This window comes from Oncorhynchus masou, chromosome 28 (assembly GCF_036934945.1).
Source record: "Oncorhynchus masou masou isolate Uvic2021 chromosome 28, UVic_Omas_1.1, whole genome shotgun sequence".
NCBI classification, from domain to species: Eukaryota; Metazoa; Chordata; class Actinopteri; order Salmoniformes; family Salmonidae; genus Oncorhynchus; species Oncorhynchus masou.
In genome coordinates this window covers 9,656,582-9,657,806 of record NC_088239.1, presented here as the reverse complement: position 1 = coordinate 9,657,806, position 1,225 = coordinate 9,656,582, and positions in this window count along the sequence as shown.

The following is a 1,225-nucleotide window of genomic DNA, read 5'->3' as shown; positions in this document are numbered from 1 at the left end:
TATATAAAATATGGGCCATAATGTCAATTCTTATTGATAAACCTAGATACAACATAGCTTTCGAGGGGACTATAAATTATTGTACATCAGTAACCTGGTTGGCTGAGGGACAGGTACTGTAGGTAGAATCCTCTCTCACCTTCAATAGGCTGCGGAGGACCTGAGAAGGGGGCGTGGTCTGGTAGAATCCTTGAGGAAGGCGGAGCTGAGCCGGAGAGCAGTTCAGAGTGGAGACTGGTAGACGTCTTCAGAGAACCTTGAGTTCCTGCTAATGCCAAACATGGACAGAGCTTCAACACACACACACTGAGAGAGCAAGAGTCTAGAGTCTCGTGGTTCTCTCCCCTCCTCCAGACCCTGTGGTTCTTTCACCTCTCTGGTCCACGCAGCAAACAGGCCGGCACACACGCACCTATTTGTGTCTATAATTGGCTAGTGAGTAAGTCTTAGTGGAAGACAGTTACAAGATTAAGGTAGGAGGCAGTTAGTGTGTTGGACTGAAGTACTCAGTTGTTATAGTAACTATACTTGATCTGTGTGTGTGCTTTGGTGTTTGAGCGGGAATTGTTTGTCTCTGTGTGCCTTTGTGCGTGTACACATACGTGTCAATTTAATTATGTTGTGTGTGTCTATGGTCATTAGACAGGTCAACTGTAATCCTATAAATTCCCAAGACCCTAACAAACTCAACACTAACATATCCCTGTATGATCCGAGCGCTTAATACCCTGATCTGCCCTATAAAGCACGTGTGAAACGCAAACGAACCCTGGCAGAAACTAATCCTGGACCTGTGTGAGAAGTGGGTTCAAGATCCTGGACCAGAGTACCGGGTAGTGACTCGGCAGTGCGACTTCCGTGGAACCTTCTGCCCGTTAGCTTCTGGCAAACCGCATTCTGAAACGGTTGTTTCGGGTCTTGTGAAAGCAAAGCGTATTTTGTAGAATTCTCATAAACACTCAAGGAAACCTACCCAGGTAACAGAATTTCATATGTGAAAAATGCCCACTGTCTATCCTGTTTTCCCTCTCACTCTCTCCTCCTCTCTCTCTCCCTCCCTCCCTCTCCTGTCCCCTCTCCCTCCCTCCCCTCTCACTCTCTCCTCTCTCTCTCTCTCTCCCTCCCTCCCTCTCTCTCTCTCCTGCCCCTCTCCCTCCCTCCCCTCTCTCTCTCTCCTGTCCCCTCTCCCTCCCTCCCCCCCTCTCTCTCTCTCTCTGTCCTCTCT